We start from the raw sequence: 12616 nt of genomic DNA, 5'->3' as shown, positions 1-12616 counted from the left end.
AGATACACAAGCACTCTGACCACAGTTTGGATGCATGTCCAAATGTCACCTTGGATGTGCATAACCAAGTTAGGATCTCCAATGCCCTCCAGTGGTTTTTACTTGTATGTTTATATATGTACATGTACATACACATTGTACATGTGTATATGTATTGATTTAGTCTGACTCTTCAAAGAGCTAAAGGCTAAGACTGGTTTGTTTTTTTTTGTTTGTTTGTTTGTTTTGTTTTGTTTTTTGTTTTTTTGAGGGCTATATTAAATGACCTCATAGCAGCATACTAAATCAGTTAAGGTCATTGTTTAGTGAGATGCAGTATGAGAATCTTCCCTTGAGAGCCTGATCCAAGGTATATGAAATTTTAGAATAAGAGAGGGGGAGAAAAAAAAGAACATCAGGCCTAAGGAAAATTTCTCTTTTCAGGATTACTACATTTTACAGGCTGATGATTTGAAGGAAAAAGAAGATGAAAACAACATTCTTCATGGGTCAAAATAAACCATTACTTACATACTTACATACTTATGAAACTCTTCTCCAAATAGAGAACACTAAGAGAAATGTAAAATTTAATTCAAAATCTACATTGAATCATCTTATTTCTTTCTTGTGGCTTCTTTTTCTGAAAAGAGGCAAAGAATAGCTTACAGACCTCAAGGTGATTTCAGATCCATAAAATATTTAAGAGTGGGAACTTCACGACAGAGGAGATAAACCTTTGGTAAATAAACCAGCTAACAATCCCACCCACAAAATCTCTTTATTTTAATAGAGGTGTAATTTGTTCATGTATTTTGCCACAGATATACAGTTCTCCTTCTGTCTTGTTGACATTTTATAAGCTCATTTATGCATACTGTTGGTAAATAACTTCTTAGTTTTTTGAATGAGACATGCACTATATTTCTTCTTCATTTTCAAAGCCCTTTCACTTTGTTGTATTTAGGAAACCAACACTGAGCTATGACTGAAATCAAGAAGCTTTACCATTTACTTAAAGGAAAGCAGGATTAGGTCCTTATTGATTCAGTATGATTAATATGTATGATGCTCCTGGATCTAGTGCAGTTTCATCAGACTTATTTTTGTAGCTGACTGTTGGGGAAGAACAACAAAGATCTGCATTTCTTTGCATACCACTCAACAAACATTACTTCTGTCAAGTTTTCCTTTTCTATTGTTAGCTCTAAACAGAGATCATTTGAGATAAGGTTACCAATGCTGACATTAAGTGACCATTTATAAAAAAACAACCTCAGTGTCTTCAGTGCATCTTTAAAAACCAAAACCAATACATTGCTTCTGTTCTGAATAGAGAAGTAATCATTCTGTTTTATCTGTATGTCAGAAAGAACAAATCCAGCCTGCATTCACTGAGGGAAATTTGGTGAAGTGTGTTACTGCCCTGAGGCCTATTTTCACGTACAGTCAAGTTCTGACTATGAAGTGTTGCACAAAAACATTTAGTTTTGGATTGCCCTAGGGAACTGCTTTTAATAGTCAGCAGGTAGTATTCTGTATTTCTCCATTAAAACGGCAAGATTTCTGAGTTTATACATAACTGAGGATCTCTTTTATTAAACATTGCACTTATCATTGAAACATGACTTTCTGTGGTTTAACAATGGTATCTTTTGGTATCACTTCATTGTGATTATTAATTACATCCCCACTATTATTAAAGCTGTACAGAAGTAGTACTTAGTTTGATAACTAAAGATACAACTTATTTTGGAATTTCTAAAACATAGCTTTTGTTTGATTTTTTCATGCATGTCTTCATGAAAATTAAAGTGTCTTGAACTTGAAAGGTTCATTCATACACATAAGTACTCTGAATTTTCATCCTTCAATATGCTTTTTAGATCTTTTGCGACTAAACTCAAGACTTCACAGATGTGGTCTCCAAAATCAGTCCTGGTCCTTCACTCTTACAGATTATAACCAAATTATTACAAAAAGGAATTTTGGTATTATCCTGATTCTTCCAAGTTTAATTTGAGAAAGTTAAATAAATACATGAGGATAAGCGATAATTCTGCTAAAACTGAGTAAATATATCTTTTTACAGCACATGTGAGAGTTTATATGAGAGAGTTTATATTGCTCAGTACTATTATTTGTTATTATTGTAGTCAACTCTTCATTATGCCTTTCTTGTTTGTTTGTTTGTTTGTTTACCAAAATAATGGCTGAAACCAATGTAGACATGTTTCTTTGAGCGTGATTCAGTACAATGGTATGGTATAAAGGAATGCAGAGTCTGATCAGACTGTATGCTTCTGTGCTTTTGTCACATATTGATTCTAAACTAACAGGGTTTGCAGATAGATAAAGGAATGACCTCATCTGGTTTTTAGTTGCCTTGTGCTGAAGTCCTGAAGATGGTGATCTTTTGTTAGGCAGGAATTCCAGTATAGTTTCATCACTGCACAGACTGTACAAGATGTCTGCAAGCTAAAAGGGATTTGATTCCATACATTTTTCTTTAAAATCTGTTCTGATAGTACTCAATAAAGCTATTAGCTAAAATACTGGGCAGTGTGAACAGGTGGTGCTGTCAGTCTGCTTCAAGTACATTCTAACACATCATGGACCAGATTGCAATACTCTCAACCCACATCGAGAGCATGACTTTTTCTAGACATGTTCTTCATCTACTTGATCTTCTTGTGGAGTAACGTGCCATAGTGTTTTACAGCTGACTGTAGAATGGCTTGGACAGGCATTTGACCTTTTGAGTAGCTTCATGAATAACAACTTTCCCTGCTGTATTCCTCTAACTTTTGTCATTTCCGACTTCCCTCCTCTCGTATTAAAGTGTGGTTAAAACTAAGAATCCCTATATGGGATCATAATGGCTGCCTACAGGCTGAGTAACCCTGCATATCTTTTGTTTAGGGGCTGATATATCTGCTACCCATTAGTAGGCATATACCACTTACCATTGCGATGTGCTTCTACCTTTGTGTCTTTTTTATTCTTTTTGCTCTTTCAGAAACTTTCTTCTGTCACATACCATTTGTGCACTTTTCACTTTCACATTTGTAGTTTCTCAGGCTCATGTTTCGTATTTTCTTTTGATGTAAAGGAATAATAGTAGTCTGTTTGTAGAATACTGTTAGTAGAATATTGTTTCGGGCTTATTAATATGTATGATGCTTTTTTTTTTCACTCTTTTTCAGTTCTTTGAAATTTACTTCTGCAGTTACTTTCTGGCAGGCAAAGAAAAGGGTGGCACCTTTAGAGTAGGAGCAAGGAGTAGGGGAGAATTTTAATGTAGAAAAGTCATGTGTAGAATCATAACATCTGAAAAAGAAAGACAAAATAATATGGAGAAAAACAATTAGATGTCTGTTGATCCTTGTGAGTGATACTGGAATAAAATGTGGAACATAAAAGGATTTGAGAAACTGAGCTATGAAATATGGTACTAAACAGCTGCTAGGGGGAAATGGCTTGAAATTTTGAGGCTGGAGGAAATGTCAGAATACAGCAGTATGAGTTGAAGAGCATAATACTAAAAGAAGAGCTTTTCTCCTCTGAGAGAATAAAGATTAAAGAACTGACATAGGTGAGAAGGGGAAGAGTGGTGAATTTTTCTCATCAACGGAGGAATTAGAAAGCTAACAGGTAGACTTCATTTCCCATGACAGAGGATAGAATACTATATGAAATAACATATTCTGAGCTGAGAAAGATTTATTACCAGGGCAGTACAATTTAGACTATGATCTTAGCCTTACTTATTGTGATTACAAAAAACTTCAAAGCATTTTATTTTGTACAGAAATGACAGCTGTAAAGTAGGAACCTAAGCCTGAAAATTATGTGCTAGGATCACATACACTGTAACAGAACCATTAGATGAAAACCAAAAAATATTATACACTTTGTACTGGCTTAAAAAGTTCAAGCACAGACTGATTAATCTCAAGTTATGCCATATAAATAATCTTTAGTGCTATTAGGAATCAACTACTCAGTTCTAGTAAGATTGCATTCCTAAATCTTAGTAAAGTTTGGCAAAGCAGAGGATTCAGAAAATACAAGGCATGGAAAAGTTATCCTATCAATAACCAGGATGAAAATCTGGAGTAACAAAAATTAATAAAACTTTGTTAATAGAATACTTCTACCATAAATGTTAAAATCAAGCACTACATCTCTACTCATGCTGAAGTTTTAGAACCAGTTCAGTCTATCCTTTAAGAATACTATAGAAATAAAGAAATGGTATGTTTAGTTGAAAATGAAAGCCAGTGGTCCTTTTAGAAATCTTTGGTGTCAGATGCATATCCCTATTTGTACATTTGCTGCATCTGAAAATGACAATTATTAATATCAGGGTATATCTAAATGATGCATTATGTTCTCTCTTAGGGTATGAACTAGCATAATGACTTTGATTATGATTATCTGCAGTGGGTTGACCCCAGCCAGAAACTAAGCACCCACCAGCTGCAAGTTCACTCCTCTCCATGTGAGATGAGTGAGGTAATTGTAATAACAAACACAAGAAAACCAATGGGTTGAAATGAAAATAGCTTAGTAATTGAGGAAAATACGAAATAAATAATAATTAAAAAAAACAAAACAAGTAGTCACTTACATATCCTACAAGCAGACCAATGCCTAGCCAGTTTCTGAGAAATGGTTAGTCTGGAAACACTGAAACCCTGGATTCTTTATTGCTGAGGATGGTATTTGGCATACAATAACCTTTTGATGTGCCAGTGAAAAGCATCAGTGCAAAGGGTTTTATGATAGATTTTTTTTTTATGACCACATCTAACAGCTATTAGGTGGGTCCCTTGGTTCCTCCCCCAATTTGTTAGGAATTTAGTAGCACCATGGAGGAGTTACATGCAAATCACATAAAAAGGGGTGAAAGAAGGGGTCAAAAGGAATGGTATCACTGTGAGTACCAGTAAACCAGGATGACCTGTAAAAATTCTGAACCCAAAGTGTGAAGTTTAACAGATCCAAGGACTGATATCAGTCATCACCCACACCCGCATCAACTCAAAACATAACACTATTGCAACCAAAATATGTCATCAAGAGGTATATTCAGTATTATACTGTAATCAAGTCTTCAGTATTTCTGTCACAAAACACAAATGGTTAAAATCAGCTATCAGCCTTTCTGCGTTCAGTCAAGGTCCCACGGGGATCTTCTGTAAAATAAAACAAGACACCAACTTGCCCTTTTTTTGGGCTTTATTAACATGATTAAAAAATGAGGGAGCAATCCAGCAAGTGTTGAGTTTATATTCCTTTTTCCGGGGTGTCCTTAGCCTTCCAAGGATATTTGTTAAGGTTAGGGAAACTGGCCTCAGGTTAGCTGAGTCAATCAACACAGGCTGGCCAGGGAGTTAAGGGTGTTTCCCTGGTTTATCAGCCACTGGATTGTGACTCACAAGGGTAACTAGCAAGAGTGGTGAGGCCTTGGGACAGAGGGCGTTAACTTGAGGGTCTTGTCTTTTTGTTGTGAGCTTTCTAATGTATCCACCCTTCACCGCCCCACCCACCTCCCGCTCACCTGGGAGGGGGGGGGGGAGTGAAGGCATCAGCTTTCCCTGTGCTTCTTGAGCTTTTGTTCTGGCCACCAGTTAACTAATTTCTCTAGTCTGACTCTGGGCCATAAAAGACATGAGCACCAATGAGAGCTATTACTGATGATAAGCCATCAGCATTGAACGGCTGTTCCTTAAATTCTTAATGCTAAATGACAGCTCTAAGGAGAACTGGATACTAAAAGAGCTGTAAACATAGCCCCTCAAATGTTTTTATTGCTCTCAAATTTTGTTTTGGCCCTCTCATCTTTCCTTCTTGGGAAGATATGTCTTGCCAGCATATGTAGTCTTAAATGTCACACACACAGAGATAAGGGTTTCTCATGGGTGGTCTAACTAGTCTTCCTAAGATACCTACACTTGACTTCCTGCTCCTTTCTCCCATTGGTTCTTACTGCTCCCTGAGAAAGGAACACAGAAAAAATGTCTGCTCTTGACTTAGCTGTAAGGTGCAGTCTGTCTTTTATCTATCTTAAAACTGTCTCTTATTTTTGTGCCATTTAAGCTAAGCTTCATTATGTTTTACAGACACAATTGACCCAAAAGAGAAAAATTCCTTCAGTTAGCTCTATTGCAGGTGGAGTCATTTCTGAGAGAAGGAACCAGAGACCGCTTGGCCTGACACCTCGGGTTTCCCGAGTGCTTTTCAGTGTGTGCGTCTGTATAATGATTAATCATTAAATTATCCTCATTTTCTTGGTGACCAAAATGGTTTGGAAAGCACTATAGGCTATATAATACAGGGTGATTTTCAATGCTCATGACATTTATTAATTTGTAAAACAAATGATGCATCTCTTATAGCTTTGCATCTCTTCATTCATCAGCTCAATGATTAAAGTTTGTGTCAATTCTACTGTGGTAAACAGGCAAATCAAATCTTTTCCTATAAAGGAACAAACAAGGCAACTTTTGTCCTTGCCTGAAGGACAATGTCATTGCCCTGAGCTTACATCTATCATTACCATCAGTTAATTAGAATGAGGAAGAGCTTTACATGCCCTCAGTCTGATTTATCATTTAGGACTTCTTGAAGCATTAATACAACTGCCAATCATTTAAATCCCTCAAAAATGTTTATAAAAATGTATTATAAGTATATTTTCAGTAGGGGTCAACAAAAGGAGGTAGAAAGTCCCTTTTGTGTTGATATTCGAGATTTATCTCAAAAATGCTTTCTTAGGCTTCTTCTAATCTCATGTTCTCTGTTGAAATAATGCCATCTTTCTCCTGGAGAGGCAGTGCTCTGCTGCTTCAGTTGCAGATATTCCTAAAAAATTCTGATAAACTAAGAAGTAAAAGCATAATGACACAATATGTAAACCAACAATTTTTAAAGTGCATTAGTAAAACAGCTGTGTTATTGAATGTAATAAAGTCTTTAATGATGGTATTATGCGTCAAGATAAGGTTTAGTTGTTTTTTGATACTGAAAGTCTTAAAACCATGACAGTGTGTCAGTGAAGTACAAAAAGAAAAATTATGAAGTTTCTCTCTCCACGAGAGAAATCAGTGTAATTTCAGTGATTTTTTTTTTTTAACTGCCTTTGATTTGTTGTGGGTAAATATTTTCTTTCTCTTGCTATGTGAAAGAAAGCTGCTGAAAGAATAGTATGGGATTGGAAACAACGAGTGAGTGAACAGCAACCAGCTGTGGAAATGCTAGCTTCTGGGAAAATGCAGTTACCACACAAAATTAATTCCCTTTTTACATGGCCAAAAATCACCTCTGGAAATTATATCCCATATGTAAACTCTGTAGGTGTTCACACAAACACATAAAATAGAGCAAACAAGAGACTTCCTTATAAATGCCAAATCATCCTATTGTAACCTTAGCAGTTTATAAATAAATACTTGATTATAATCCTGGAATGTATTTCTAAGAGCAGAGAACAGTGAAAGCTGTTTGGAGTAACCTTTAGCCTCTATTTGTAGTATTCCAAAAATGAAATGTCATACACATCAATATCAAACACAGTACTTCAGTAGAAAATCACTTTACTATAAACTCTACCATAACAATCTTTTTTTCTTTTCTTTTTTGTCTTGTTTGCTTTTGTTGTTTTGTTTGTTCTGTTGTATTCTATTTCCATGTTAACAATGTAGAATAAATGCATTTTACAATAGGGTTGGAACAACAATAGCCTCAGGATGTAAAGAAAGAATCATCTCTATAAATTATCTGTAGCCTTTACCGAACCATATCTTTAACCTGAAGGAAGAAGACAGGGTTTCCAGTGCGTAAGTCTTCCTTTAGGTCAGATATAGAAGCAACATATTTTAAGCTAAAGACAGGCTGGGAGTAATTACTCTCAATTCAACTCAATTATGCAGCAAGGCAGTCCAACAGGAAAACTAAGTGTTCAGTATCTTTGTAACATAGAGGCACAACAGAAAAGGGAAGAAATAATGTTTGCATTATTGAGAAACAGACAGACATACATATTACCTCCTGAAGCTGGAAGCAGTACCAATTACAACCGGTCTTTCTAATGACACCCTTTTTATTATCCAATAGAAAAAAGAATCACAGTTCCAATGTTTTCTTCTGTAGTTGAAGCTTTTTTTGGTTTATTACTGTTTCTTAAAGATCAGGACTGAGAGATCAAATGGTGGTAATACTGGAAAGTGCTCCCCTACTGTGAACTGGATATTTCTGTTCTTTATTGCTTGTTTGTGAGTTTATTGTGCTTTGCAGGAGTTGTTTGGTTTCATCCACAGACACCATTTGATGCATGAGATAAAGTGTCTCTAACATTGGAGCACTGAGACTCAGGTGGTTCTTTCTGAGTTATAGTGGACACCCCAGTAGTACTGGTTATGTGTTGAACTCAAACAAGAAAGAAAGTTTTAGCTTTCCTTCTCTTTTCAGTTGTCTGGTTTGAAATTCAAAGCAACACATACACATTATCCTAATACGAGAATATTCCATTCTTTCCCATAAGTAGAGGCAATTTATTCATTGTGCATTTCTGCAAATAAAGGTGACAGGTTTGCACACTTGTTTTCATCTGAGTTATACAGCATTTTACTTTTACTGTAATGATCTATATTCACTGTGAATTTGTTTTGACCATGATCTCTGTTATTTGCTCTACAAATTATATTTTAAGGAAACAATTTTCATTTGCTTACTAAATGCCAAAGAGAGACTGCTATATGATCATCAAATTTAGAGCCTATTTATAAATGGAGTTATTCATTGGGAATGCTACAACCAGTGCTTTTTTTTTCCCCAAAAGATAAATTAGATTAAAAAAATATATATATTAATACTAAAAAATAAAGAGCTTATTGCACATAAACTTTCTGATTGCTGCACGAAGTCAAATAAGTGCTACTTTATCTTTCAGAATAATATTTCCTGCTAACTGTTGTGAAGTCTTACCAATACTTCAGAGAAAATAACAAAGATGTATGAAATATATATATAGGTATATATTTCTTCATATACATATATATATATATATAAACATACACTAAGTATAATAAGAATTGAGTGCTGGAATAATAGAGAGAAAGCATGAAAGGGATATAATATTTCCTAGAAATGTATGTTATCTAATAATATTGACCAGCCCTTGTGAAGCCCCATCTGGAGTACTATGTCTGGGCCATGCACAAGAACAATGTAGAGCTGTTGGAATGGGCCAAAGGAGGGCCATGAACATGATCAAAGGGCTGGAGCATCTCTTGTATGAAGAAAGTCTGATGAAGCTGGGCTTGTTCAGCATGGAGAGGCTCAGGTGAGATGTCACTGTGGCCTTCCAGTACTTAAAGGGAGCTTATAAATGGGGGGAAGGCCAGCTTTTTTACGCAGGTAAGTAATGATATGACAAGAGAGAATAGCCTTAAACTAAAAGAGGGAAGATTTAGATTAGATTTTAGGAAAAAAATATTTTCTCAGAGGATGGTGAGACACTGGCACAGGCTGCTCAGAGAGGCTGTGGATGGCCTGTCCCCAGAGGCATTCAAGGCCAGATTGTATGGGGTCCTTGGCAGCTTGATCTGGTGGGTAGCAACCCTGCTGACAGTATGGACTTGGAACTGGATGACCTTTAATGTCCCTTCCAATCCAAGCCATTCTGTAATTCCATGATTGACTTTATGACTGAGGATGACACCAAGCTGAGCAGTGCAGTCAATACATTGGAAGGAAGGGAAGCCATCCAGAGGGACCTGGACAGGATGGAGAAGTGGGCCCACGAAAACCTAATAATAGTTCAGTAATGCCAAGTGCAGGTATTTATACAAACTGGGGGAAGATCTCTTTAAGAGCAGCCCTGCAGAGAAGGACTTGGGGATCCTGGTAGACAAGAAGCTGGACATGAGCCATCAGTGTGCATTTGCAGCCTGGAAGGCCAACTGTGTTGTGGCTGTATTAAAAAAGGGGTGGCCAGCAGGGAGAGGGAGCTGATTGTCCCCCTCTACTCAGCTCTTGTGAGGCCCCATCTGGAGTACTGCGTCCAGGCCTCGGGTCCCCAGTACAGGAAAGACATGGAGCTCTTAGAGCAGGTCCCGAGGAGGGCCACTAAGATGATCAGAGGGCTGGAGCACCTCTCCTATGAGGAAAGGTTGAGGGAACTGTGATTGCTTAGCTTGGAGAACAGAAAGCTCCAGGGAGATCTCGTTGCAGCCTTCCAGTACTTGAAGGGAGCATATAAACAGGAAAGGGAATGGCTGTTTAAAAGGGTGGACAGTGATAAGACAAGGGTAAATGGTCTTAAACTGAGACAGGGGAGGTTAGGTTAGGTATTAGGAAAAAGTTTTTCACTCAGAGTGTGGTGACACACTGGAACAGGTTGCCCAAGGAGGTTGTGAATGCCCCATCCCTGGAGGCATTCAAGGTCAGGCTGGATGTGGCTCTGGGCAGCCTGGTCTGGTGGTTGGCGACCCTGTACGTAGCAGGGGGTTTGAAACTCGATGATCATTATGGTTCTTTTCAACCCAGGCCATTCTATGTTCCTATGCTTCTATGATTCTATGACTATGATTCTGGTAGTTAAATCAGTACAGCAATTGACTTTCTTTCACAGATAACAAAGAGGATGCGTAAGAAAGATGTATCACGAAGGAGAACCTTGGGAGATGTATTCCATCACAGAATTCTACTGTTTTGCGAAAGAAAATCCTGTATGACTCAGTAGGTCTTGCACTAAACCTTCTCATTATGTAAGCATGAGGAACAAGATTCAGGTCATCTAAATATATCTGTCTCAATTTGATCTTGTTAGCTTTAGTCCTTTTTATATTCAGCAGGCTGAAAATGTTGTTTTCAGAATGTAATCGTGTTATTTTAGCTGCTTATTTCAAGACTGCAAAAATTATGCCCTAGAAGTGCCACTTTTTTCTACCATCTATGAATGAAGTATAGGACGAATCACAGAATTACAGAATTGTAGGGGCTGGAAGGGACCTCTAGAGATCATCGAGTCCAACTCCCCTGCCAAAGCAGGCTCCCTAGACCAGGTTGCACAGGTAGGTCTTGAATATCTCCAGAGAAGGAGAATCCACAACCTCCTTGGGCAGCCTGTTCCTGTGCTCTGTCACCCTCACTGTAAAAAAGTTCTCTGCACGTTTGTGTGGAACTTCCTATGCTTCAGTTTATGGCTGTTTCCCTTGTCCTGTCCCCACAGACCACCTAAAAGAGTCTGGCCTCATTCCTTTACCTCCCACACCTCAGGTTTTTATAGCCATTGATCAGATCCCCTCTCAGTCTTCTTTTCTCAAAGCTGAACAGACCCAAGTCACCCAGCCTTTCTTCATACGGGAGATGCTCCAGGCCCTTTATCACCTTTCGGCCCCCTGCTGGACTCTTTCCAGGAGAGCCCTGTCTTTTTTGTACTGAGGAGCCCAGAAGTAGACACAATACTCCATCACTCAGCTGAAGAGGTCTAGAGTATCCATCTATAGCTAGATCAAATGAATATCAACAATTCAAATTAGATTTAGTATTTCCATATCTGGCAAAGTTTCTCCAGAAGAGCTGTTGTACTTTGAGTTAAATACAAGACAAAATACGGAATTAGTCTTCTCTGCTACTTTTGATCTATTTTACTGATTCTCTTCTGAAGTTAATGCATGGAAGTACCTTCCTGAGACAAGTTCTAAACACATACTATTCTAGTTGGTGCTCAGCTTTTGAAGACAAGGTAAATATCCAGCATGTGTATCTGATGCCTCATGCTGAACATTACCCTTTGATTGTTCCATTATATTGTTTGTGCATTCATGAAATTAAGTTCAATTTAAAATAAGTAAGGTAGCACAGTATGGCCCTAGCTATCATATCCTCGTATGGTCTGAAATAAATCAAATTCCTTCTAAGCAGCACTCTAAAGAGTCAACCTTTGTTGTTGCAGAGTGTTGATGTAGTATGTTGGTTTCTTTAAATGATTCAAAATAAACTTTATTTGCTGTAAAAATAATTTGTAAACTTTCATGACATTTCTTGTTGAAAGTATCATGCAGGTAAAGGTCAGTTTCCAATTATTGCCTGTAAAAGTCTCTTCCAAATATTACGTTGAATAATTTACAACAAAAACCTGCAATATTTTATTATCTCTTAAATGTCATGGAGACATACAAGAAATCTGCCCTAGCAATTTCGTTGTGTAAATCTACTAATGCCTGCACTGCCTCTTATATTTCCATTATCATATACAAATTTCACACAAGGAATAGATGTCGGCTACTAAATTTTTGAAAGTAATAAGTAGACTTGTGAGTTCTACTCTAAATATTTAAGTACACCATAAAGAGAATAGATAAACCTCTTATCCATAAAATGCAGATTTATGTCACTGCAGAAAAAATCCCAGTTTTATAACCCTACTTATGGTACTTTAAATCCAAGCTGGGCTATGATACATAAGAATTGTTAGTTATGCTATTAGTTCATGCCAGCTGCAACACAGTGTTAATACCTAATAAGAGCTGACAGTAATTAGTGTAATTAAAACACATTTGCTTAAAACTACAGTGAATACTTTAAAAGTTATGCACTTGACATTTTTAACTTAAGTACTACAAAT

This window comes from Gallus gallus, chromosome 1, assembly GCF_016699485.2.
Source record: "Gallus gallus isolate bGalGal1 chromosome 1, bGalGal1.mat.broiler.GRCg7b, whole genome shotgun sequence".
NCBI classification, from domain to species: Eukaryota; Metazoa; Chordata; class Aves; order Galliformes; family Phasianidae; genus Gallus; species Gallus gallus.
This window is presented reverse-complemented; position numbering follows the sequence as displayed.